The sequence below is a fragment of the Mirounga angustirostris genome, unplaced genomic scaffold, assembly GCF_029215605.1.
Source record: "Mirounga angustirostris isolate CCGP_5_RB_7025 unplaced genomic scaffold, mMirAng1.0.hap1 SCAF_17, whole genome shotgun sequence".
Taxonomy (NCBI): Eukaryota; Metazoa; Chordata; class Mammalia; order Carnivora; family Phocidae; genus Mirounga; species Mirounga angustirostris.
In genome coordinates, this window is record NW_026991725.1 from 37,694,120 (window position 1) to 37,721,708 (window position 27,589).

The following is a 27,589-nucleotide window of genomic DNA, read 5'->3' on the forward strand; positions in this document are numbered from 1 at the left end:
TCCCGGGACAGTTCGCCCTTGCTCAAGCCAAGCTCAGGAATGCATGTCTTCTTCGCCCCATCCTCAGAGCCCCCGCCCGGCTGCCTTCCCTCCCACTGGGTTTGCTTGTCCCCTTTGCACCTTGCTGCCCTCCCTCCCCTAACACCTGTCCCTTTCTCCCCCCCTCTGTACCCCTTCCTTTGGGCAAAGCAGCTCTCCAAAGTCACCTTCCCCGGCAGCCTGTCCTCCTGCATCCCACCCTTTGCAGATCACCCGTTCCTCCACGTGGGGCCTCTCTGGGTTCTTGGAGGATGTGGCTCCACACTTGAACTCTGCCCTTGAATGACCCACGTGACCCTCTCTCTGGTCCTCAGCATCCCCATCCGCAGAAAGTCGGCTTCCTCATAGCTGCGTTCCTAGGATTAAACGAGATATTGTATGCAGAAGGGTCTAGAACAGAGTCAGAGGAGTAGGAGGTGTTCAACCAAAGCTAACTGAGCCAACCTCCAACCTGTTCCTTTACCTCTGGGACACACAGTTTGCACGGAACACTGTATTCTCACACTGCAGTATGTTCCTTCTTCCTCAGACTGGGGGTATTTGTCCTTCTATTTGTCCTTCCTTATGAGAACTGGGATAGGGCTCTGGTGCTGGGTCTGCCAAATTCTTGATATAAGAGAGGTGGGTGAATTACGGGGATGTGTCTCCTTTCCCCTTGTCCCTGGGAAGCTGCCTAACCATGCCTCCAGCTGGGTGGACCTCTGAGAGACCTATTTGCAAGAGTAAAAGGGCTCTAGGTGACTTGCTTCTGATCTTCAGGCCTGAGCTTTGGGCAGCACTTTTCTTCCCTGTGCCCCTGAGAGATTAAAAATAATTCTATTTCCATAACTGTATGGTCTGAGCTTCTTCGGAGCACCCCAATCCCTGCCACACACACACAATTTTCTAAAGGGCGGTGCTCCCTGAATCTTGTAATGCTCAGCCTGCCTCCTGCCATTGAATCACAGGGTCTTTTAACCTTGGCTAAGAAAGCTGAACACGATCTGTATTTCTAACAATAGGGAGTTTGTTAAATAAATTATAGTGCCATGAGCACATTTATGATGTATTTTCAATGCAAAAAAAGTAGGTTGCAAAACAGTATGTAAAGTAAGAACCTATTTTGGTTAGGGGAAAAAAAAACCCTCAACTATATATGTATGGGCAGGAAATTATCTGGAAGAATATACACCCGAATGTTAGCAATGCTTTTTGTTTTTTCTAGGTGGTGGGCTAACGAGGGATTTTGATTTCTTTCTTTGTGCGTATCTGTCTTTTCCGATTCGTTTACAATGAGCATATATTTCTTCTGTCTCAACTAAATAAACAAATAAAGAAAAGCACCACCGGTTCTCCGAGGCCTCGTTTGCATACATTTGCATGCCATCCCATCAATGCCATCCATCACAGCTCTATGCCATCAGCCTTCCAGAATGGACGAGGCCCACATGGCACCATCTCACCCCACCTTAGGAAGACCCTGGCACCCCTGTCTGAGTGCCCGAGACCGGCCGGCCTCCCCCACCCAGCCCTCTGTCCAACCTCCCATCCTCGGTGACACTGGCCCAGAGGCAACAACAGTTCTGTTGTCACATTTCCAACCTCGAAGGCGTCTTGCTTCCGTTCCGTTGGCAGTGTTTTCATGTTATTCTCACTGCTTTGACCTTAAGTGGCCGATTTTCCTTCCTTTCTCCCTCTCCTTGTATTCCTCCTCTCCTCCCTCCCCTCCTCTGTCTTGGCTGCGATTGTCTGAGCCCGGCATCTGAGCTGTCTGGAGCTTGCCTCCTATTTTTGTACTTTGTGAAACCAGGGGATACGAAGGGCCTTGAGTACAGCGTGGCTCGCGGTCCTGTGACAACGTGTCTGTCTCCTTCCCTTGGCTGGGGCCCTGTGGCATCGCAGAAATGGTTGGGAAGCATAAGCGGGGGGAACAACCGTGCACGCTCTGTCCGGTTCAAGTGTTACCTGATTTTCCAATAGGTCCCAAACTCTACATGCACATTCGCATGCACACTCATGCACAGGCACACACGGGACTGAAAGTCAGTTGGGAGGCTTCGCTGTTCTATCAGAGACACCTGCTCTGTTCTGGGGTCCATGACAACCCCCCCCAGGTCACAACGTGTGGGGCATTGGTTATGTCCTTGTCGGAGATGGCCGAACTGATCCCCAACACGATCGATGGTCAAGAAGAGGGTGGGCCCTGAGACCTCATTGCTGCCACTCACATTCTCGTCCCTCCACTTCCCAGCTGTGTCACCTTGGTTGAATTACGCAGCATCTTTATGCTTTGATGTCCTCATCTATCCCTTAGGACAAAGTAGCCCCTGTCCCCTAGTCTTCTTTTGAGAATTGAATGAGCTAACGAGAGTAAAGCCCACAGAACAGTGTCTGATGCTCAGGGAGCACTCGACGTGAGCTGCTTCGTGGTGTCAGCTTTCCGACGAGCCTGGGAAGTGGGTGGTACAGGGTGGCCATTGAGTCTGGAAACCTACATTTATCAATCATTGCACTATCAATAATCCATCTGAACATTGTATATTCACCTCTGTTTCCAGGCCTACTGACTGCTCTATGTTTTACCCCCATTCCACCACGGCTGGGGGGGGGGGGTATAGAAAGATTTAGATGCATTCCTTGTTGTGCTGGTGAGCAGTGGTTGGTAAGATTTGCAGTCTTTTCTGTGTGATTCCAAGCCCATTGGAAGTCCCCCGTTGGCCCAGCCTGGCCCCCCTCGCCCTGGAACTGAATTCTCTTGTTCTGATCTTGGTGGAGGATCCTTCTGTTCAGCCCTGTCCTCGCGGTGAGGAAGCCCCCTGAGATGCTGAGGAGAGAGGACTGGGAGTTTGGGAAGCAAGGCGGAGGACCGAGTGAGGGGTGGCACTTCCGAGCCCAGCCAGAGACGCAGGCCGGGTTCCCCTCTCTTTCCACACGGAGTCAGTCTGCACCCGGCGGAGAATCCACCTGGGTCTCAGCGAGCATTTGCGGCCCAGCTGCTTGTCGGGCCGGACCATCAGCCCTAACGGAGGGGCTTTGTCTCTGAAGGGTCCTGCACGGCGCCAGCCAGGCTGTCTGCACTGAGCTCACCCCAGCCAATACCAGTGCTCACCATTGTAGCGGGGCCGGCTGCTGGCGGGTGAGGCCAGCCAGCGAGGTGGTTCCTCCGGTCTGTTTCTGGAGGTGGAGATGCAGGGGGGCACTGCTCCCCCAGCACTGGGCATCGGGGCCATGCTCTCACGGAGCCTGCATGGGCCTGGCCCCTGGTGCCCAGCCGGCAGGGCCCTCTGGGTCTGAGAGGCCGGCAGACACTCCAGCTGCCTGTCCCTACGTGACAAGAAATGCTCCGAAGGCATTTCTCCCTCTCCCTCCGGCTTTTCATCACCTCTGAGGCCTGCCAGCCAGTGTCCGCACGGCCCCTGGGAGGGGGGCCGTCTGTGCGGAGTGAGGGTGGAGTCCGGGTCTGAGTCTGTGATTACGTGTGGCCACAAAAGTGAGTCTGGGCTTAGAGGGGAGAGCCCGGTAGAAGGAGGGGGCTGGCCGATGCTGGAGGCTGGTCCCCAGAGGGCAGATACTCCCCGGGCCATTCTCCAGCTGCTTCCTGGCGGACCCTGCGGGTTCCTCTGGGGGAAGGGCGGCGGGGGCCGGGGGGGATGCGGCAGTTTCTCTCTCACTGCCCAGGGGACTGACCAGGTGCTGCAGCCTGAGGACCCAGCAGATTGCCCTCCTGCAGGAGATGCTCTTGAGGCCCCAGCTGGGTCTCCTGAGTCAGGCGGTGCCCCCAGACGCTCAGGTCTGATAGGAAGACTCACCTGTGACCTTCTGCGGAGGGCTGTTCTCTTTGAGATGCCCTGTGGGGTGGCCCACAGCCAGTGATCCCCTGATGTCGGGCGCAACGTCCCCAGCTCCTTGTCCCTGGGGAAAGAAGACATCGGTGGTGCTATTCACATTCTAGAGCTCCCAGTGGGATCGGGCGGAGGCGAGACCCTGCATTGTCTTGGCCCTCCTGCCCTCCCCCCATCCCTCTTCCTTCCCAGCCTCGTGCACTCCCCTTAAGATCACTGTCTGCCTAAGTCACTTGCACAGGGACCACCCTTGCGGGCTCTTTTTCCCACTGTCCTTTTTTTTAGGAAAAAGAAAACCTATTCCAGCTTCTGGAAAGACAGAAAACAATCCCGTGCATTTTCAATGTTTTCAACTCTTGTTTCTGTCCCCAGTCCTAGTCACTCCCCAATTCCTAGATGCCGTGGGCTGACTTGTGTCCCCTCAAAATTTGTATGTTGTGGCCCTAAGTCCCAGGACCTCAGAGTGTGACGTCTTTGGAGACAGAGGCTTTCCAGAGGTAACGGAGCTAAAATGAGGCCGTTAGGGTGGCCCTAGTCCCGTCTGACTGCTGTCCTTCTAAGAAGAGGACATTTGGGCACGCAGGGACACCACGGCGCCACCTGCAAGCCAAGGACTGAGGCCTCAGAAGAAACCAACCCTGTGGACACCTTGATCTTGGACTTGCAGCCTCCAGACATTTGAGAAAATAAATTCCTGTTGTCTAAGGGGCCAGCCTGCAATACTCTGTCGTGGCAGGCCCAGCAGACACCAGGTGAGACTTCTGTTTGCCAGCCCCCGGGGTGAGACGGCAGGGGTGACTGTGGGGGCGGGGGAATCAGTTAAGTGTCTGCACCGTCCAACACCACATGGCCCCGGGCAAGTTCCCTGCTTTCCTTGTGCCTCAGTTTGCTCATCTGTAAAATGCGACACCGACAGCATCCACCTCCCAGGGTGGTTACTAGGATGTAGAGCAGGGACACTCAGTGCCTGGGACAACTGTCCCATCCCCAGGCAGTCCCTGTCCCTGGCATTAGCTGATACCAGCAGGTTCTGAATGCTCAGGCTGGAGGCTCTTCCCATCCCAGGGTGAGCCTCTGTGAAGGTCAAGGACCACTTTCGAAACACAGAAAAGCATTTGGAGGCCCCCAGCCCCAATGGACTGTGGCCTGGGTCCATTCACACCAGGGAAGCGCTCGGTGAGCCTCTGCACGGCAGGACAGGACGCCCTGGTCCCCAGGAGGAGGGTGAGCCCTCCCTCAGCAGGAAGCCGCCTTGGGGGAGCTCCAGTTTGCAAATCCCAACCCCTGGGTCGGGGGGTGGGGCGGGCAGTCTCCTTCCTGACACTCACTAGCCATGCCACCGCCTTGCATCTCTCTGAACTTGACTCTCCTCGTCAGGAAGTAAAAGGTGATACCAGGCGCCTTGTAAGGATGAAATCGAAGTTTAAGTATCTAATAATTACAAATAGAGAAGAGCTATTTGTTGATTGCTATTTATTAAAGTAAGTAAGACGTACACCAGCACAGAGAATGTGCTTTTTGGATTTTCCAGGCTGCGAGCCTTTTCAAGCAGTGCTACACAATTATTGACCCGGCATGTTCCTTAGTCCCGTGGAATCACCGCTCAGTTCCCCTCTAGCCGATGGATTCAGGATGGCTCCTGTTCGGTAATTATATTCAATAACAGCCTGTCAATGTAATTTTCTGTCAATTGTCACTGGGTCCCAGGGGTGGGACAATTGACCCAGGGGCCGCGGGGTCTCTGACAGTGGCGGTGCCTGCTGCAGGTGGGGGGCCAGCCTGGGTGCAAGTGATGGGGCTCCTGACCTGTGAACGGGTGGGCTCTGCAGCCTCCTGTCGTCCCACTCGTGGCAGTGGCCTGAGCGGGGTGCAGAGGCTGCGCCCACAGCGGGGCTGTGCGCTGGTCAGAGCCTGTTCCCAGCTGCCCACGCAACCCCCAGCACCCAGGAGCCTGTGAGGGGCTCTGGGGACAATGACGCAGGCCCCGGGAGACGCTCCCTCTCTGTCGAGAGAGAGGCCAAGCCGACACCAAACTTCAGGCTGCGATTTCCACAGGAGCCCCACTCTGCCATGAGCACCGGGATGGGCCATTTACCAAGTTGCCTGAGGTTTTACTAACGTGCCACCCACCACGGGGAGTAAATCCAAGAAGTCCCCGTGGTTGAACCATTGGCCTTAGGAACATATACGTTGTCTCTGCTCCAAGTGCCCCCCGGCTCTGTGACGCGGTGTCAGACCCAGTCACCCCTCAGCTGTGACAGGTGCCAAACCAGGATGCTTAGATAATTAAATTATATTTCTGCTGGGCCTTGAAATGCACCAGGAGGCTTTTTGGTTTCTCGTTGTCGTGTGTGTTTTTTCCAGCAGATTTGTTTCCCTGATTTTATCTTTCTCTGAATAATATGGAAATGAGGTTACCGTCCTGAGTTCATACCCGCACATCGAGAAGCCCTCATCCTCAAGTGTGTTGGGTGGGGCTGGAGGAGAGCCATCTCTTGAGCAGGAACATGGGAAGTCGATTGCTAAAGAGGCTGAGTCTTCCTGCAGGCCACGGGTATTTCCACTGCCCTCATGCTAGGTTATACCTCCTTCCTCACTACGCTTCCCGAGCCTGCCTTTTCTTCTGCATAGTTAGTCTGTCCAGGTTTCTTCCGCATAATTAGTCTGTCTGGGGCTGTTAGAACAAAATGCCACAGACCAGGGGAGTTATAGACAACAGAAACTTACTTCTTAGAGTTTTGGAGGCTGGAAGTTCACGATCAGGGGTCAGCACGGTCAGCCCAGGGCCCTCGTCCGGGTTGCAGACTTCTTATTACACATGGTGGAAGAGGTGAAGGAGCTCTCCGAAGCCCCATTTATGAGGGCACTAATCCTATTTCTGAGAGTTCCATCATTATGGCCTGATCACCTCCCAAAGGTCCCACCTCATACCATCACCTTGTGCATTAGGTTTCAATCTGTGAATTTTGGAGAGATACAAACATTCAGACTATGGTACTATAAATATATATATATATGTATATGAATCCATCCATGCATCCATATCTACTTATTTATCAAATAATTTTGGAAGACTTGTGCTGGGCACTAGGGAGTCAAAGGTGGGAGGGAAAATGGCTTTGTGCTTCTGGTGGTAAGTTGCATTTGTCAAAGATGACTGCAAGAAACCCTTCCTATCCCGTGTGCTCTTCTGCAGTGGGGGTCTTGCCTCTCCCCCACCAGGAGGTGGGGTCCACAGCCCTCTGTTTGAATCTGAGTGGCTTTGGTGACTCGCTTGTAACTAGCAGCATGGAGGTGAAGACAAGTAGCATGAATGACTTCTAAGGCTGGATCAGGAAAAGCCACACAGCCCACACTTGGGGCTGTAAGGAGTTCAAGAACCCCAGGACTACCATGCTGGGACATGGAGACTGCAGTGGACAGCTGGGCTGAGCTTCCAGACGGCAGCGATCACCTGCAGGGTGCGTGAGTGCCCCATCTCGGATGTCCAGCTTAGGTAAGCCTCCGCAGGACCCAGCCCCGGCTGACATCTGACATCCAAGTGAGAGCTGCCTGGCCGAGCCTTCTCCAAATTCCTCACCCACAAAAGCATAAGCAAAATGCAGTGGTCGTTTTAAACCAATCAATTTGAAGGTAATTTGCTATACAGCAGTAGGTGACTAGAACATGTTTCATGGAATTTACACTCTGCTAGGAGAGACAGATATTAAAGTCGCTTCCAAACTAACATAAAATGATGCTTGAGGTCAGTGCTACATTGAAAAACCATGAGAGTGCATTAGTCCAGAGAGGTCAGGGAAGCTGCCCTGAGGAGGGGTGGTTGACTGAGATCTGAAGGCAGTGAGGAATTTCACAGGGAGTGAGAGGAGGAGTGTTCTGGCATGAGCAAAAGTCTTGTGGCAGGAAGGAGACACTGAAAAAAGGCCAAGGAAGCTGCAGGGTGGGGAGCAGGGGGTGGCCAGAGAGGAACACAGGGCCCGGACCCTACAGGGCCACCTTGCGTGTGGTGCTAAGGGTCTAGACGTTCAGAAGGAGAGTGATGGAAGCCAGCCGTGGCAGGGCATGGAAGCAGCAGCTGTGGGTGGTGGGTGGGTGGTTAATGAGCATGGTGAGCACTCTCCTAGCAATGGTGTTCTAAGTTGAAATGACGCATGCAAAAACCAATTACCGGATAGGACCAAGGTTCTTGTGGGGTTGCATTCCTGCTGAGGGGTCTGATGCCCACCTTTCCTAAGAAAGGCCATGACTTCAAATTTAATTGCATGACCTTGGGGAGGTCACTTTACCTCTCTGGGGACAGGACTCGTATGGATGATTTATAGGTCCTTTCAAATTCTGCAAATCTAAGAATCAATTCTCAATGACTCTCCCGTCATGAATAAAGCACTCGCTAAAACTTACATAAATAGATTAAATAGGCCAATGACATGAAATTATATTTAATATGATTCATTATCATAATGTGCTATATACAGAGCTATCTCTTTTCTCCCTAATGCCTGCCTTACTTTTATGGCAACACAAGGGTTAGGAAAGGCAACCACTGAGCAAATATCCCGTGGCTCCCCGGGGGAAGTCTGGCCATTTCAAGCTGCGGCAGAAAAGCAAATGTTATGTGTGTGGCCGTGGCCTGGATGTGGAGCCGTGGCCTGGTCCACCCACTCACTCGCCCCCAGGTGCGGACACTGCCTGGTCAGTTAGGTTTGCTCGCCGGGCAAGGGACACACTCTGGACACCAGTTTACAGCACTCAGTGAAGACTTGAACTCAGTACCACTGAAAGTGCAAGGGGGCGCCTGGGTGGCTCAAACGGTTAAGCGTCCGACTCTTAATTTTGGCTTAGGTCATGATCTCAGGGTCGTGCGATCGAGCCCTTTATCAGGCATCTGCTCAGCGGGGTCTGCTTGAGATTCTCTCTCTCCTCTCCCTCTACCCCTTCCCCCACTTTCAAGCTCTCTCTCTCTCTAAAATAAAGAAATCATTTTTAAAAAAAGTGCACGGAACAGCAGAGCACCCAGATTTCGTGTCCTTTATTCTCTGTGACTTTGGCCCCATCGCCTTACCTCTGCAAGCAGCGATTTCCTCTAAAATGGAGTGAAAAAGCCCTACCTACCCACTTGCCATAGATGGGTGATGTAGAGATTAAATGACATAAATCCTGTAAATTGCAATATGCTATGTGCCTGGCTCATGGGATGGACTGAATGTGGTTATCCCACCCCATTCTTCAGTGCTGTTCTTGGACAACTGAAGCTACCCACGGTTGAGATTACAAATGTCAAACCCACAAATACCAAGGGTCTACTGTATGTATTTATGCTTAAATTGACTGTTCAGAAAACACAAAGTAGGTTCAGCTCTCTCCGTAATCCCTTTTGCTATTTTTATACCGTCCCAAGTTAAAAATAAAAACAAAACAACATTGCAAGCAACGTTCAGGAGAGGTGACCAGGCCCACTGGGCCCCCATGACATTTGCAGTCTGAATAACCAGCAGGGCTCTGTCCCTATTTGGGATGCACGCTTTGGGCTTGAGCTGGTGTTAAGTGCACACGCATGCGCACACACACGCACTGATAACTCGCTGCTGAGATTGTGCCTGGAAAATTAACTCCCGTTTCCTTGACACAGTCCTGCTCTGCTTTCCAAGATGAAAGACATATCACCTCCCACGGCAGCAGCCTCACTCCCATCTGATGAGGGCAAGTGGTGAGGCTGGCAGAGAGCGGGGGGGGGGGGGGGGTGTTGCCAACGAAGAGGTGATCAATCCTCCAGCCACCCTGCTGGCCCCGCGGCCACAGGGCCCCTCCCAGGCCGGGGCTGGGGAGGGGGCAATGTGTCTTCAGAGCAGGCAAGATGAAATGGTTGAGTCTTGGATCCATCTAGACAATAAATTTTTTGAGTCCCTATAAGCTAAAATCAATATTGGCACAACTGTGTGTCATTAAACACTAAATGAACATGACAAAGCCAAACTGCTGCCTATTAAACAAATGAGTTTTCTCTGCGCACAGGCACAGCAGGTTATTAAATTCTTTATTACAGGAACATCACCATTTGAAGGGGGTAAAAATACATCTTTATGAGTCATCTGTATGTATGTAGTTGCATGGCCTTCCTGCACCCACCCCCGAAGACACTCTGGCTGTCCCCGACCTTCTCCTCCCACGGGGAGAGGCAATTTCTCCGAGCTGTTGGGAGAGGCAGACAGAAAAGGGGGAGGTGACACCTGGTGACACTCACATGTCAGGAGTCTGTCCAATCATTGCTGATTCACTCAACATTCAACCGACACCTACTATGTGTCAAGCATTCTGCTGGGTCCTCGGGACATAGTGGTGAACAACCCGCAAACAAATATAGTCCATTTGCTCGAGAGTCCCACCTCTTTAACATATCAGCTCGGATACTTGCAACTGCATCTCAGGAGACCCAGCTGCCGGTGGCCGAAAAGCCAGGGGTATTTCTTTTTTCACCTAACAGAAAGCCTAGAGGCAAAGTGGTTCCAGAATTGTGTAACGATTCAGCCATGTTATCACGGACCCAGGTTCTTTCCATATTCATGCTCTGCCCTCTCAGTGTGATGCTTGGCTCCTCATGGTGGCAAAAAGGCTGCCATAGCTCCAAACATCTTGACCTCACACAGCCAGAGTTAGTTTGTACTCCCACATCTCATTGTATCAGGAGGTAAAACCTTTTCTATAAGCTCCAAAAGGTTTCCCTTCAGGTCCCACTGGCCACAGGTGGTGTATGTGCTCAAGCTAACGCTAAGGGAGGCAGGAATGTGAGCCTCGTGGATGTGAATGGTGGTTCCCAGGCTCCCTTTGCTCCCCTGAAACAGGTTTCTCTCTCCATTGTCCAGGCATCTGTGATTCTCTTGGACCCTTATCTGCTAGCCGCCCCCAGGTTTGCTTGCTCTGCTTTGGCATTTCTCTAGTGCCTGGCTATGCTGGATATTCTCTGTCCACTGTTCTCAATCTCCTCTCACCTTCTCCACCTTCCTCTGTGCTCCAGGGCCTGGCTGTCCCAGAGATGTCAAGGCGCAACTTTGCTTTCTGTCTGCAAGGTGGGACAGGCGGGTGGGAGGCACACTGGAGATCAGAGGCGAGTGGAGAGGCAAGTGGGGTGTTTGTTTTCCCAGCTTCCTCCATGAAGTTGCCGGGGTTGTCCTTGTCCCTCTACGGAGGCCACAGCTCCTGCAGGACTGCCCTCTGCCACAGCTACTCCCGCCAAGATGCCCCTACCTGCTTCCTCCCCTCGCCGACCAGACATGGGGTGCTGGGGTACCACACCATCCCTTTGGGTCTTCCATAGGTGTGCCCTTTCTCAAACTCTCCCTGAGAGCCCTCTCTGAGCATGCATCTGTCCCTTGCCAGCCCTGGCTGATGGACTGGCCCATAGACCAGACCCCCCACCACTTTCCTAGATACCTTCGACCCATATACGCTGATCTGATCTGGCCTGAGATTCTGCTGCCCTCGGAAGCTGGAGGAGGGAACTAAAGGGGTAAAGGAAGGAGAAGAAAGAAGATTTGCAAGGATGGAAATGTTAAGCAGATGGATGGGACTCTTTCTGAGCAGACCCAGCCTGTCCCTGGGGGAGCATGCAGGGCTTTGTTCCCCCACTGCACTGAAGGCAGGTGCTCCAATCAACCTAGCGTGTGCCCACTGGGATTTCTGATCAGCACTACGAAGTCACCCGTCTTCTCTGCTTCAGCTCAGGTTTGCTACCCCAACCCAGCCAGGTCCCAGAAGCAGCAATTCAGGACTCAGACAGCACTTTCTGTGCATTGCTACTCTCAAAATCCACAGTAGCCAAGCAAAGTAGACGTCACGGTCTCCATTTCACAGATGAGGGAACTGAGCCCCAGAGATGTAAAGCATCTTGCCCAAGGTCACACAGCATTTCCAGCGCAGCCTGGGCCAGAATCCTACCCCTGGCTTCAAACCTGTGTTCTTTCCTTGGTGCTGCAGTCCCTGGTCCCTGCTCTGAGTAGTCAGGGTCTAAACACTGGATTGTTGTTCTGGTGAAGTAGGACAAAGAGGATCTTTTCTCAGTTTGCATTACAACATGTTAGTATACATAATTTCTTCAATTGTTCAGTTTTTCTCTAAATCTTTTCAGTCTTTTGGCACCCTATCAATACTGGATCTCATATAAGACAGGATAAGATTTAGCACAAAGTCACAGAGTTAAATCCACTCAATCACAGTGTTCCGCACGGATTATCATATGCTTCTCTGTGCTTTGTGCCCAGATTAGTGGTTTGAAAACCATTCTTCCACAGTTGTGTTCAGAGTCCAAAACCTTGACCTAGGATAGAGAAGTAATCTCAAATCCGGGCATGAAGAAACCAGTAGTGGCTCAAGGAGCTGCTGTGTTGAAAAGGACGTGAGGCTGCATCTGGACTTGGGGAACAATATCAGGGCTCCATTAGTTATGCCTGCCACAGGCACAGGAGTGGGGATTGTCGACATGCTTGGCATTTATTTATACATATTTACACATCCTCACCCAGATCTTTCCTGCTGGCAGAAGAACAGAAGCCGGGTTCAACCCATCTCGGTTTGAGCACTCCTTAGAATGTTGAAGGTATAGGAGACGGACAAAATTGGCCCCATGTCCCCCCTGTGTTAAGTGGCTATCGTGGTGGCATTAAAGATGATCACATAATATTATTTAAATGTTTTTTAATAGCCGTGACAATGGCCGAGCTCCAACTGCAGACCTTGACCACTACCTAGCAAAAGGGCAATTGTTTGGCTTATAGAATGAGAACATAGTTGGCATGGAGCCCCCTCAGCCATCCTTGCTTGCTGAAATTCAGAGGAGAGTCTCTCTGAAGGTGACGTCACAGTTGGCGGGGTGCAGAGGTGTGGGCTCTCTGCTGGAAGATGGAGGAAGGAGGTGGGCTGGAGAGAAGCCCTGTTACCCAGGCAGTTTATGGGCGCATGGAAGCAGTAGCCCCTTCTGGCCCGTGGGAATGACATGGGCTCGCTCTTGGGGGATGTCCTGCCAGGGGCAGAGGGTCACGGCGGGGGGAGGGTGGACAGATGAGAGAATGTCTATCATGACTCGTCTCCTGAGTCATTCCCCCAGTGGCAGTAACAACATGTCCCAGCTCTTAGAGGGAAGTATGCAGACTCGAAGTATGTAGTGTGTAGGGAGGGTGTGAGCGAGACAGTGAACATCTCAGAAGGGCCTGCGGGGGTGGGTTGGGGAGGGGTGGGGTGGGGGCCAGCATCAGAAGCCTTGGGATAATAACAGGGGATGCCTTCGAGAATCTTAGAGAGTGGTTGGTGCTCCTTCGACTTTTAAGACTTGGCGTAGCAGCTCAGCAGGGACGTTTCCCCATGCTCCATCTGCCAGTGATCTCCTGGGGACCCTCCCTGCGGTCTCTGGAGGGAGTGAGTCATCCTGAAGGCTGACAGGGTGGGGCCTGAGGCATCCTGTCTCCTGCCACTCCCCTGCCCGTCCATGTGCTGGCTGCTTCTGATCGGTCTGCAAGCCCTTCCACGCCTCCTTGCTTCTGTGCGTGCCATCCCCTCCGTAGGAAGCCTCTCCTTTCCTGGTCTACCTGCTCTTCCTGGCCACATTGTCCTGCAGGGCTTCCCCAAGCAGGGGTACCCCTTCCTCGTCTATGCGCCCGCAACACTGCGTTCCGGGGCTGAGCGCACGGCGTGGGTGTCGGCTGTAAACTGTCGGCTTGCCTGTGGTTGCTGTCACGGTATCCTCACAACAGCCTGGTGACAACGGGGGCTCAGAAAGGATTGATGAACTGCCCACCATCCTGCAGCCACACTGGTCCTCCAAAAATGAAGAAAGAAAGAAAGAAAGAAAGAAAGAAAGAAAGAAAGAAAGAAAGAAAGAAAGAAAGAAAGAAAGAAAGAAAGAAAGAGAGAGAGAGAGAGAGAGAGAGAGAGAGAAAGAAAGAAAAGAAAAGAAAAAGAAAAAAGAAAGGCTGATTGGTGGCATTTGCCAATTTCCATGGTGTAAACATTCTAATAATAAATATTCCAATAATGGCAATTTCACACTATCAGCACTTTAACCATGGTCTCACATTATTCCTGAAAATTCGGTGATTGGTTCATACAAGCTGGTTCGGGGGAGTGTGAGCTGGTAGGAGCCGGTACGAGCCAGTTCTGGTGTGTGTGACTGACCTCATTCTCCTTCTGCAGGAACCAGGCTGCGGGCTGCTGAAGAGTCGGACTGGCTTTTACTAACGCTGTCCCCTGGCGCCCAGCCCTGAGACTAAGGACCCCCACACTGGAGCTAAGTAGATACTAAATTAAGGTTTGTTGCAATGAGACGGGTTTCTGAGCTAGAAGGTCGCCTGATCAGAACTCCCTCCCCAGGACACTGCCTCTCTTCTTCTCCCCTCAGTTGGACGCTGTCTGAGAGGCTCAGGTCCCTGTCCTGAGGTTCACCAAACAGGAAGAGAAGGAAGAGACAGAAGCGGGGCTAGGAAGGGGCCTGGGCTCAGGCCTGGACGTGGGCTGTCAGGGGCAACAGAGGCCTCTGGGCACCGGCAGGAGGAAGCTTCTGGAGAGTGGGTGACGAGGACAGGTTCAGACCACGGTATCAGGTGCCTGGGCCCGTCACCCTACCGGACACTTGCAAAACAAGCCGAGGGGCTGACACGCCAGGCAGCTGACAACTTGGCTGTCACGCTGATCACGCTGGATCCACCTTGAACGTGTATGTATACGTGTGTGTGTGTGGAAGGAAGACATCTCTCTCTCCCAGTAGGTAAGCTGGATCTGAGATTTTCTTTAGTCCAGCAGAGGTAGGAATAGGATCCTCATAGTTGACAGTAGTGATGCGAATGAGTGTTGACATGTGTGTGACAGGCCGGCACCGGGAGGGAGGACTAGAGAAGAGCCTTCCAGAGTGCGTTGGGTCCCCACAATGGGGTCCCTATGAGAGGACAGACCCTGTCCAGGGCTGGCACTATCCCTGGAGCCAGGTGAGAAGCACACGGAGTGGTGAGCCTCAGTGCTGGCCGGGAATGTGGTCCCCAACCTGGCGTGTGCGTTAGTGTCATGTGGACCTGTGACTGGAGCAGTCCCACGGGGAGCCCGGAAAGACCCCACTCTCAGAAGGGTTTCATGGGCTGCTGTCGCCATCGTGAGATTCTCCATAATTTTTGAACATGGGGCCGCTGTGTTTTCATTTTGTGCTGGGCCCTGCAAGTGATGGGGCAGGTTCTCCCTGAGGGGCTTGTCAAAATCCACGTTGCTGAGCCCCCGCCCCAGAATTTCTGCCTCAGAGGGTCTGGGTGGGGCCAGAGAATCTGCATCCCTGACAAGCTCCCAGGGGCGAATTTGGAGACTCCTCTGAGCCGGGGCTGAGCAGCACCATGGGATCAGAGAGGAAAGGCCATTCAGACAAGCTCCGTGGCCTGGTCAGAGGGGCCACGGAGTCAGAGCTTGAGGGGGCGCACCAAGGGAAGCTCAGCACCAACCTTTATTCTTCAGGAGACCAGATAGCCAAGGACAAGTGCTGACCTTCAGCAGAGGGGAGAATTAAGGGTGAGCATGTGAAAAATGGTGTAGTTGACCACAAAGAGCAGGCCTTGGGACTAGTAGGCAGATTGGGGTAAAAAAAAAGTCTCAAATGAGCTGAGTTTTAAGCCAAATCAAGGGAAACTGAGTCACGTGAAGCAACATACCTGCACCTGCCCGTGGGCTCAGGAGAAAGTTGCTTGACCAGAGCCTCTTGCCCTCCAGGAAAGAAGGTTGCCCAGCTATTGATGGGATCTGTTGGATGCTTTGAGCCAGGAGACTAGACAGTGAAGTGTTTGAGCTCCAAGGACAAGGGAGGGTGGCATCCTGGCGTTGACCCACAGACCTGCGGATAGGCCAAGGAGACTTCTGCCCGGAGGAGGTCCTGAGGCTGTTCTTCTAGACATTCTCCAAGCGGAATGCTCTCTCACTGACCTGCACTGGGGCCTGGAATCCCACCAAGGAGGCACTATTTCTTCCATTGAAAGTAAGGGGTTTTAGCCCGAGATTACAGACTGCCCGGGAGTCAGTGAATGTGCTTTGGAAGGTTCATGGGCTCCACTGAAATTGTTTGTGAAATTTAGCGTTCTATTATATGTACATTTTCTTTCCCTGGGTAGAGGGTTTGTAGCTTTCATCAGATTCTCAAAGGATTCTGTGACCCCCTTGAAAAAGGATTTATTTAAAGAATTTGTCTGAAAGGAGGATTATCCAATAAATGCTATTGGGATAATTGGCTACCTTTTGAGGAAAAAAAAAATAAAGCTGGATCCCCACCTAACTGCTTCTACCAAAATACATCCCAGATGGATCAAGGATTTCAGTGTTAAAGAGAAAAAATGATGTAATGAAAGCTAATGGATAAAATTTGAGTAAATATATTTACAACCTTGGTGATGGAAACCAGTTTTCAAAGTGGGGCACAAAATCCAGGAGCCATCTAGGAAAAGATTGATCAAACTAGTACAGAAAAACTAAAACTTTAACGTAGGGAAAATAAAGGCAAGGGACAAACTGAGGTCAAAACACAAAGGGCAAACTGGGAAAAATAATGAGAACCCAAATCCAAAGACAAGAAGCTGATTTATTCATGTACTCAGAGCTCAGACTCCCATAAAGAAAAAAAAATATTGAATAACCAAAGCTAAAGAAGTAACAGGACATGGGTAAGCAGTGCACACGAAAAGAAATACAATAAACGAATGAAAAAAAAGATGCTCAGCAATCCACTAAATAATTAAGGAAATGCAAATGGATATCAAAAATGGGGTTACCATCTTTTTACTTTGAAGACTGAAATTTATACTAAATTGTGTTTATTTTGTGGATGTTTTATATTATATTTAGTCCTCCGTATCTTGATATTTAGATCGCATCTGGTTCTCGGTATTATAAATAATGTTGTCAAGAACAATTTTGTAGCAAATCCATGATTATTTGCTTAAGATGAATTCCTGGAAGGATCATCAACATTTAGCATCATGTAGCGGATCTAATCGTTTTCCAAAGTGATTAGAGCAGGCAGGCTGGAGCCAAAGCCACCATGCAGGGCTCAGAGCCCTCCTGGGAATGGCAGCCCTGGATTAGGAGATTGGAAAAGAACGGTACAGAATGTTCACTGAGCATTTATTACATGCCAAGCAGTGTGCTGGACCCTTCCGCATTGATCAGGCATCTTGTTTAACCCCACAACAGCAACAGGAAGCAGGCAAGGATTGTTTTCCTGTTGTACAGATGAGGAAACTGGCGATCAGAAGGGTTTAGTAACTTCTCTGAGGTTGCACAGTGAAGCAAGAGCTGGAGTTCTGGGTTCAGGTCTCTCTGGCCTGGAAGTCTGTGTTCTTGCCTGTAAAGGCCAGCAGCAGGTGGTTTGGCTGGGGGCTAGAGGGACATGGGGGAGGGGGTGTGGAAGGCACCACCAAGAAGGTTGGAGGACCTCAAAGATAATTTTGTACCTATTTACAATTTTCCAGAAGGTTGTTCCTGGCCCTGGGGGCCCTGACGTGTAGCTCTCAAGGGAAACTTCTTTAACAAGGAATGGATGGATGGATAGTAAATTGCAAAGGGCAGAGGGAAGTTGCTCTGTTTCCCTCCAGCCCTGACTTTGTAGGTGCATTTAAATGGACCACCCACGCAGACCCTAAGCTTTCAATCACTGGCCTGTGCACACAAACTTGCATACTTCTCAGCAACAGGAAAGAGGCTTCTGTGTTCTCTCTGGTCCCAGGGAATTGCAAACCCTTTCCCATCTAATTGCTCTTCTTAACTCTTCTATGGGTCTTCCCCAGCAAAGCCAATTCCTCTCCCTCTCACACTCGATCAGACCAGCTCCCTCCCCAGATCACACAATTAAGCATAGCCATAGTCTTGGAGAACAAAGAGCAGGTCTGATGTTACCTTTTAAGTAAGTAAATTCTAAAGATCCAACAAAGTTAGAAGGAGTTTGGAGGCTCAGAGTTCATTTTCTAAGAGGAATCATTCTTCCCAACCAGAATTGTGTCTTCAGATCTTCTGTAGCCAAAGGAAATAAACCATGAGTCTGGAAGCAGCCTGTGTAAGCAGAGAGACGCATCATTCCATCCTGCCTATGACGGACAGTAAGTCACTTTCCTTGCTCTGCTATTACTCTAGAGCCATCATTGGTTAAAGTTATTCTAAAAACATCTGGCTGTTCCTAAAGACGTGGAACACAAGGAGAGCTAGTGTAGAAAGTGCCAGAAGACTTAAACAATATCCATGTTCTTTGATCCAGCATAATTTCACTCCTATGCATTTATCTTAAGGAAATAATCTGATTTGCACAAAGATCTACCTACAATATGTTCTTCGTGGCATCTTTATACTCCTAGAGAACTGGAAGCAAACCAAAGTCCAATAAAGGGGACTGACCAAGAAAATTAATGTGACTATTAAAAATCATGCTGCGGAAAAGACAGTGATGGGGCCGGACGGTCACAATATAACCGTTAGTGGGCTGGCAGGGAAGCAAGCTAGAAAACACTATGCCCAATATTAGATATTTTAATAAAGAAAAAACATAGGGGGGACAGAAAAGTCTAGAAAATCTATGTACCCAAAACATTATGAGTTTTTCTCCAGGTGATGGATTTAGGGGCAGTTTTTCTTTCCTTGTGCTTTCTGGGTCTCCACGTTTACTGCATTGAGTACCTATTGTAATAAGAAAAACCATTTTTCAAAAGAAAGGGTTGTCTGACGGATCCTTTGGTGGGTGCCGGAAGGTGGGCAAGGGCGCAGGGCACCTGTCCGCCCGGGTCCAGGGCGCAGGTGGCTGTGGGGACTGCTGGGCCACAGGAGAAGGGCGCTGGGCTCACGGATTCGTCTCTTATGATCACTCTTGCCTCCTTGATCCACTGGGGACAATCAGGGTCTCAAATACCCAACCTGTTAGACACAGTGTTTGATGAAAGATCGTGCACCTTGGATTAGTGCTGGGTTGAAAAATGACCCACGAGTCCCCAGAGACAGAGCAGAGCTGGAGCAGAGCTTGGTATTTATAACCCGGTCTCCCAGCCTGGGCGCGGACACCACACAATTTTGACAGATGATTCTCATGAGAAACTTTCAGTTTCCATTTGATTATGGGCCCATAAACACAGATTGCAATTGAGTGGAGTTAGGGCTCTGCCGGCATTGCACCTACCAGGGCTTGGGAGGCCTTTTCGATGGCTCCGGCGTGCCTGTCACCTGCTGGAGCCCCAGGCTACTCATGGCTCTGAGCACCTGCCCACAGTTATGCTTGAGCTCTGATGTGGCTGTTGCCAGGACCCAGGTGCCTCTGTCTCTCTGGTCACCTGGGCGGGGATGCATCTGCCCCCCGGAGCATCCGGTCCTTCCCGGCTTTGGGTGGTAGAGTGGGTCCAGATGGTTCTAGGAGGCTTTGGCCAAATTTGGTCTGGGGTCTACATCCTACCTTTTCTCTTCTTCGCTCACTCATCCATTCACTCACTCATTCGTCCGTCATCTGGCAATACTGAGCTTGCTGCCATGGACCCAGAGATAGCAGGCAGGTGTAAGGATACAGAGACTGAAGTCCCACGGCTGCCCTAGGAGCCCCACTCCGAGACCATGTGGTGGGCATTCACTGAGAGAAGCTCCAGAGCTGAGTGAACACGGAGGAGGGAGAAGCCACCCTGGGCTATGAGGGAGGGATGCTGGCCGCTCAGTCCAACAGACGGGTCCCCAGCACCTTCACCACCCCAGATCCCATGGGGGTAGATTTGAAAAGTGGAACGACCTGCACGTTTCCTACCATCTTCCAGCTTTATAGGCTAAGATTGTGTCTTCTCCCTCCAGCGACGGGGAAAAGATTAGGAATTGCTTCCGGACCCTCGAGCAAGGGGACGAGATGAACCCATAGCAGTGACACGTAAGGGGTCTTGAGTCTTCAGTTGGGATTAATTCAACCAGTATGTTTGGGCCCTGGGCCCAGCACTGTTTGAGGCACTGGGAAGCCTAAAAGGCCAAATGAGATCCAGTCGGAGGACCCAGGGAGCTTGCAGTCTGCTGGGAAGAGAGACAGAGACCATAGCCAGAGAAACGCACGCCTGTGTATGAGTCCCGTGCAGAGAAGCTCCAGGGGTAACTTCAAGCAGAGAAGAGGGTGAGCAGCGATGGGGCACAGGTGTGTTTTATATACAGGCAGAGGGGCTGACAGCTGGGACCGTGGTGACAACAGAAGTGACCGGACTCTAGACGCATTCTAAAACTGGAATGTTCAGAAAAGGGGGTGAAGAAGGGAGGTGTGGACGAGGATTCTCAGGGTGCAGAGTGGAAATAGCAGGAAATATCACTTTGAACCTGCACCCCTGTCCCAGGGCTCCCCACATACCATCCCGACATCACAGTCCCTTACCCAGTGCTAGGAGGTGCCGCACTGTCTGTTTTGTCCACCCGTGCACCTGTCTGCCTTCTTTGATGTACGTTTGCACTGTGCTCTGTGTTGCGAATGCAGCCCTGAACAAGAAAATGCCTGCCCCCCCTCACCAGTGCGAACCCCAGTGCAATGTGCTTTGGCTCAGAGCTCGGGGCACCCTCCCGGTCCCGGGCTCAGACGCCAGGCAATCCAGCACCACCACGGGGCCCCGATGCCGTGCTCCGCAGTTCGGGCTCCTTCTCCATAGAAAGGCCCCTGCCCTCCCAGCGTGTGTAAGGCCTCTGGCCCAGGCGTGGCTCGCACCAGCCTCGTTTGCAGACCAGCTGCTGGCTCTCTGCTCTTTCATCCCGGTTCCTGGGAGGCCCTGGCTCTGCATCCTTCACAAACGCATCTGGACTTCTCCAGACCACATGACAGGAACATCTGCCACCAGAAAGAAAAGGACACAGCAGCCCTTTTGTAACTGCTCCTAAATGTCTCCAGCCCTGGGGGCACTTGCATTTGGGTGATAGATTTAAGGACTTCCAGTATGTTTCTAGAAGCGTATTGTTGTCTTCTGTGGTCCAGGAGGCAGCAGGAAGAAGGGTATAGCACAGTGTGGAGAGACCACAGGCACTGAGCAGAAAAGCTTACGCAAATCTTCTGTCCCCAGTGACGCTTAGAATGGGACAGGCCCACAAGGAGGGCAGGCAAGGTGAGGTGGCAGATACCCACTGTACCCCATGGCCTCATGGCCTTTCTACCTACCCTCACGTTTGCTAAACCCCTAAACGTTCGCTTTGCCAGAGGGGGAATTAACCTGCTCTTCTGGAGCAGCCCTCAACAGTGACGGAGGGGACTGGGTGTGTAAATGCCCCAGGAACCTTGTTCCTCAGCTGCGGTGAGGCGGAGTCCTCCACCCTCCAGGTCCCGACATGCCCGCAAGGGGAAGCTCCAGCTGCCCAGGTGGGGGCCGGCTCAGTAACGTGCTCCTCCTGCTGCTTTCCCTCCCCTGCCTCACCTCCCCCCTCCCCGCTGCAAGTCCTGCATCACCTGAGGCGCACCTGATCTGCCATCAGCATCTGCTTGTGGAAGAACCTAGACGGAGCCCAGCGATGGCAGATGTCGGCGGCTGTGAGCCCATGGGTCGTTGTCACGGCAGTTCAAACCGAAACCAAGAAACTGTGGATGTTCTGGGGCGTCAGAACAGAGGAGAGACACCGTGGGGTGGAGATGACCCACTGAAAGCCAATCCCCTTGTTCGAGGACCAGCTCGGAATGGGACTGAAGTCCAGAAAGGGCTCCTAAACAGCCCGTTTAGAAGGTGCAACCCCACAGCCTCAGAGGGCAAGAGCTCGCCTGGCTTCTCCATTTCCCCCAAAGCAGATCATGCTTCTTTGTTGGAATTCGAGGCCGTTTAATCTCCGATTCAGAGACTTGGGCTGGATTAGGGAGCACCGGGTAGGATTTCGACACCGGGTATCACTGGATTGAGAGAAAGAAGTGTCGGCTTAACAGCAACCACATACACGGACATGGGTGCGGGGAACTGCGGGGGTCCTGAGCTCCTCAGCCTCAAAATACAGCCGTGTGATTGTTTCGTGGATAAGCTCAGCATATGCCACGGCCCAGCCACAGGACCACGGAGTCAACCTTCCTGTTTTACAAAGAGGGAGACCCAGCCCCAGTGATTCCACTGTCACTTGCCCTTCACCCACACCCCCAAAGCTCACTCTGTTCTCGTGCTCCTTTACGAACAAGCTTTGCAAATGTTCCTAATTTCTTTCCATCGTGATAGCCCATTTCTCGCATCCTTTATGGAGTGTTGGGAATGGCCAACATGTGGGAGCCTCTCGTTTGCCATCTCCTGAAAGGGCGGCATGATTTAAAAGAGGGTGGACAGCAGAGCAAACACCTTAGCTCTCATTTGCAGTTGGTTGGAGGGACAAATAATAAACCATTCAGACTGAGCTCCCGATACCTTGGGCTTTGCATCCTTGCCAGGCACGGAGGGGAGCCTGGTTCTCATTTGAACGGATGGGGGACCTGCTTGCAAATACTTCCTTAGATATCCACTAACACACAACATCCTGTCCTGGGTGGGTGGTTGTGACCCAAGAGACTGAGCAGACCTCAAAGAAACACCTGCCACAGAAGTATGGCCTTTGTCTTGCCTTTGAAAAGCTAAGACACCATCTCTGTCACTGCCTCTTTGTCGAAGCATGCAATTTTTTTTTAAGATTTTATTTATTTGAGAGAGAGAGAGCGCATGCACAGGGAGATAGGCGGAGGGGGAGGAAGAGGGACAAGCAGACTCCCTGCTGAGCATGGAGCCTGACACGGGCTCGATCCCAGGACCCATGAGATTAGGACCTGAGCCAAAATCAGGAGTTGCTCAAAGACTAAGCCACCGAGGCACCCTTGCAATTCTTTAAATAAGCAGGTTGGGTGTAAGGTTCTGAGAGCAAGAGGGAGAGCCCCATGCCAGCTTCCCTGCTGTTCTGCCCAAGAGGATACGGGCCGAGGTCTGGGGGCAGAAGATGGGATCGGGATGGGCAGCATGTCAACGCATCCACCCTGGATATGTCACGGCCATGCTTGGCCCTGGGCTCAGGCTGAATATTTCTCCATGAGCTGATGCAGATCTGAGAAGGCATCTTGACCAACCAAGCCGTCTCTGCGACCAGACTTGAACGGTTTTCTTCCCAAGGAGAGGCAGTCAACCCTGTTCCCTCTTTACAGTAAGACTCTATTGCAGTGGGAGGGAGAGCAAGGTGGGGATGCCATTCTGTAGAGGATCCCCAGAATCATGCATGGGCATTCACTGGAGCAGAGCACCAGGCCAAGGATCTGTGCAGAAAGAGAGCCTGAGACTCCTGATACCCTCTGGGACAGAAGTGGCAAAGAGCCAGCAAGATGTCCCCACTCCATCTCCCGTGCCCCAAGCAGACACAGCTCATGGTATTCTGATGTTCAATGGGGATAGAGCCTCAGAATCCTTCTTAACACCATCACCCTGGGAGAGATTCACACTGAGATCCAGACCTGACACTCAAGATGAAACTTATTTTCCACATTTGTCCTGGGAACTTAGAGTTTAAAACTGGTTCATGGACACAGATAAACCTGTAACGAGTATGCAGATACTTTGATAAAAAGTGTTTAATGATGATTACAGCAGAGATGATCACTCCCCTTGCTTAAAAGTTAAGGGCTTGTGCCAAACTGTGAGGCTTTAAATCAGAGTATTACATGATTCGTGTCCCTGGACTTGACACAGGGCAATCCTAGTTTGAGTTGGGAGGATATGGCGATCTTCACTAGTCTCTCCCTAAGAGCCCCAGGGATCACTGTCCAAGATACACGTTCTGGGTAGAGAGCAAAGCAGGTAGGACCGAGGTCTCTATCCTCTGTAGTATCTCCCCAATCTGCTCCTGCCTCTCGCTCTCTCACCTAAGCTTCCCGTAGGCAGGTGACCATGTAAGTTATCATATAATCTAGGAGGGAGCATGATTCATAATGACACCAGAACACCGGCTATAAACGGGAGGCGCCCCAGGAAAACAGGGATGTGATTCCCATGCCCCCAGGCCCCAGGCTTTCATATGGGGATGTGTATTTGTGTGTGCCGGATTGTGTGTGTGTGAGGGCGCAGATCGATGGAGCTGACAAAGCTCCCAGGGGCTGGAGCAATTCATTAAGCCTCTGTCCAGCTCTCAGCACAAGCCCAGCGCCTCTGCAAGAGCCGTTTAATTGCCACTTGAATGAGTTGCTCCCTTCCTTCTCTCAAATCCAGATGCTGCTCGGAAGTCCTGAGAGAGGGAATGTGGAGAGCTGATGAAGCTGTCTGTCCAGCAGGTGAAGCCCCTGGTGCTCGGCCGGCCCAGGGAAGGCTCACCCCTGGCTGCTTCTCCCCGATACGCCCACTTGGGATCTTGTGCAGCTACAGAGGTGTCCGACTGTCACCACCCGGGAGGGAATTCTGAGATCTTTGAGCCCAGCCGAAGTGCCCAGAGGGGAAGGGGCTTCCTGGGGCCTCAGGCTCCCTGAGAGCTTGGCTCCCCTGGGAGGGGGCAGGCAGTGCCGACTGCAGTCCTGCCAGATGTCATGGATGGAGGAGACCCATATGCTACCACTGGCCATGCAGGGCACGGGACAAAGGGCCAGACGCAGCCAGGACCGGCTGACCTCGGAGCCCTGTTCTTTTTTTTTTTTTTTTTTTTTAAAGATTTTATTTATTTATTTGAGAGAATGAGAGACAGCACAAGAGGGAAGAGGGTCAGAGGGAGAAGCAGACTCCCCGCCGAGCAGGGAGCCCGACGTGGGACTCGATCCCGGGACTCCAGGATCACGACCTGAGCCGAAGGCAGACGCTTAACCAACTGAGCCACCCAGGCGCCCTCGGAGCCCTGTTCTGAGCAGCCCTGTTGGAAGAACCGGGCAGAAGACTCTCAGAACCAAGCGAACCTGGAACCTAGAAACCAACGGCATGAAACCGATTGCACAGAAAGCCTTTCAGGGGGCTCGGGTGCTAGAAGAATCGGGCTGTCCCCAGGCAGTCCCCACAGGAGCCGCCGGAAACAATGACCTGCAAACGGCCGCTCCTGAGATTCTGGACCCGACTCTGTGATAGACTCAAAGGCAGCGCCCGACCTTGAGCGCTAACTGTGCCCGCCACCCCGCTCACCCTCAGCCACGCCACGGAGGAGGCCACGCCGTTCCGCCCAAACGGCCAATAACGCAAACTTCACTCCTATCTGTGAAATGCATTAGGATTCCAATTTTCAACAAGATTTCCCTTCCTAAACCTGCTTGGCTTCGCAGACACGTGTGCTGTGCTCTGCCTGCCGGCCTGCAGACAACAGGGCGAGGGCAGAGGCTCTGCGCGCCGGCCAAGAAGGGGAACCCACCAAGGAGTCCCAAGTTTCAGGTGACTCCGCTTTGGGAGAACTGGGAATGGGTGAAAATATGAACGTGGCATGTGCGTGTGTGTGTGTGTGTGTGTGGCAAAAGGCCCATGCACGTTGGGGGACAGGCCACGTGGAGGCCCAGCCCACTGACGATGAGCCCAATGATGCCCAACAATCGCATGGATAACACCTTCATCTTCTTCATGCTACGGTGGTCCAACATTCTTGCCCATCACCTTGGCCTGTCTTGTGCTCAACCCTAATGGGTAGGTGCTATTATGGCCCCATTCCACGGATGAGAACACTGAGGCCTGGAAAGGTTATTAATAAGGTCCAAGAGCTAGAAGGGCTAGGACTGGAAGGGCTGTTGCCTGCCTTTGGGGCCCCGTGAATCTGCCACATCTAGACAGAGTAAGGCTAAAGTTGGACAAGCTTCCAGAGAAATGGGGTTTCAGCCCTGAAGACTGCCGTGAGGGTGGGGCCCGTGTGCCCTTCTTCCCCCAGGGCTGGTACTCCTTTCCCACGCTTCGGAGAACAGCACTGCACATTGATCTGTCCTCCTGACAACACGCTCAGAGAAGGCGGCAGGCTACTGACTCATAGGCCAAAGGTTTTTGGTAGACGTCCCAGTGCTGGATCAATATGGCAGCTCTGTCTTCACCAGCTCTGTTGGTCCCAGCCAGAGGCGTGAACCAACCTGCTGGGTGCCACGGGCCCCTGGGGTCACTGCTGTCTTCCTGGGCACCCCAGGACCAGGGCACTGAGTGTGGAGGGAGCTGGGCGGGGGGAGAGGGACACGGGCTTTCTCTCTCTCTGTGGAGAAGTGCAAAATCCGCTCTGTGGCAGTGGGTGGCCGAGCCTGATGGCTGCCAAGTAAACACCAGGACGGCAGCAGGTCACAGGCGGCTCCCCGGGCCCCATGCTCTCCGGTGCCCACCGAACTATGGCAAGCGTGGGCATTTAGGCCAGAGCAGAGCAGGCCTGGCCTCCCTCCCCAGAGCCTGAGTAAGCAGACATGGGAGGGGGACCTGTGTGGGGCTGGGAGGGCAGCTGGCCAAAGAGCAGGGGGAGAGAAGAAGGCTAGGGGATGACAGAAGCCCACCTCAAAATGGCTTAAGAAAAGCCGTAAGGGAAGGGATGATTCCTTCCACTAAAATATCCACGTCTGGCTGAATCCAGGAGCCCAGATGATCAGGGTTTGACCTCTTGATTTCTCAGCTCTGCTTCCTTTGGTGTTGGTTCCATGCTCAGCCAACTGAGGCAAGATGGCAACCTTGAGGAAGAGAGTGAGCTTTCTTCCCTTAACCAATACAAGCCAAGTTCTGGGTCTGACTCTCATTGGCCTGACGTGGATCTCATGGTGATTCTTGAACCAATTCTGTGCTCACTGATCACCAGTTCTGCACTGAACAGGATGGCAGAAGGGTGATGTTGCCCAAGGCCCAAGAATGGGAACGGATCTGGAGCCCAGATGGCCCAAGGAGCAATCACAGCCCATTAATGGGGCCCGTGTTAACCTGGATGGGTCAGAGAGCTGGCAGTTCTTGGTTGGAGGAGTGTCCAGGGAAAGCCTGTGCCTGGGGTGGGGTGGAGGGTGGAGAGGTGCCCACTGAAGGTTTTACTCAGAGAGAGGGTGGGGTGTCGCCATAAATAAGCCTGACAGGCCCTGACCTATGGAGAGTGTCAGATGGGAGTTAATGGGTATGTGGAGGGGACAGGGGGTCCACTTGTTCCCTGGGAACAACCTAACAAGTCCCACCAACAATAGCTGATATTTCCCTAGTGTTTAGATACCACAAGGCTTTCCATACCATGTCTCCTTGGATCTTCCCCATCCTCCTGCACAGGGATCCCAAGTTATTCTTGGGATTTCCACTTAACAGGTGAGGCAGTGTATAGTAGATAGACAAAGATCCTCTAGGGCCAGCCTGCTTGGGTTGGAATCTGGGCTCTGCTGTGTGATTTCACACCAGATGCTCAACCTCTCTGTGCCTCGGCTTCTGCATTGGTAAGAGGAGCTGAGAACAGTATCCGCCACATGGGGTATAGTGAGGCTGAGGTAAGTTGATGCATGTACAGTGCCCGGGGTGCTGCTTGGTACATGGTGGGGAGGGAGATCTGGCACTTGTATCTTAGACCTCTAGACTCAATCCTGCCGCTGGGCCAACAATTTCCTGAGCCCACAGCTATGTGGTGAATGTCTCTGGGATAAATCTTTCTATGGAAGTCTCTGGAGCTCTTCCTTTTATTTTCTTTTTTAAGATTTTATTTATTTATTTATTTTAGAGAGTGAGCATGCATGGGCGGGGGAGGGGCAGAGGGCAAGGGAGAGAGAGAATCTCAAGCAGACTCTGCGCCGAGCGTGGAGCCCGACGCGGGGCTCGATCTTGTGACCTTGACATCACGACCTGAGCCAAAATCATGAGACAGACGCTTCACTG